We start from the raw sequence: 263 nt of genomic DNA, 5'->3' as shown, positions 1-263 counted from the left end.
ATCTGCATTAACCCCGTGGAGCTGGAAGCACCAGTCTGTGATGAGAAGTTGAACCTGGTGATGCCTGGGATCTGGGCTGGTGAAGGTTTGGTGACCATCTTGCTGTCCCCGTGCCTGGCTCTTCTTCCTTCCCTCCCTTAGGTGTTTAAATCTGGGGAGGAGTGGGAGTTTCTGCCACTCCTTCTGGAGGATGTTTCCCTGCAGGGACATCCCCCACTGAGGGAAACCCTCTTGGCCATCAAGGGCCAACTGCCACCATTCCT

Source organism: Chaetura pelagica, unplaced genomic scaffold, assembly GCF_000747805.2.
Source record: "Chaetura pelagica isolate M959 unplaced genomic scaffold, ChaPel_1.0 scaffold192, whole genome shotgun sequence".
Classification (NCBI taxonomy): Eukaryota; Metazoa; Chordata; class Aves; order Apodiformes; family Apodidae; genus Chaetura; species Chaetura pelagica.
Note: the sequence above shows the minus strand (reverse complement) of the source record.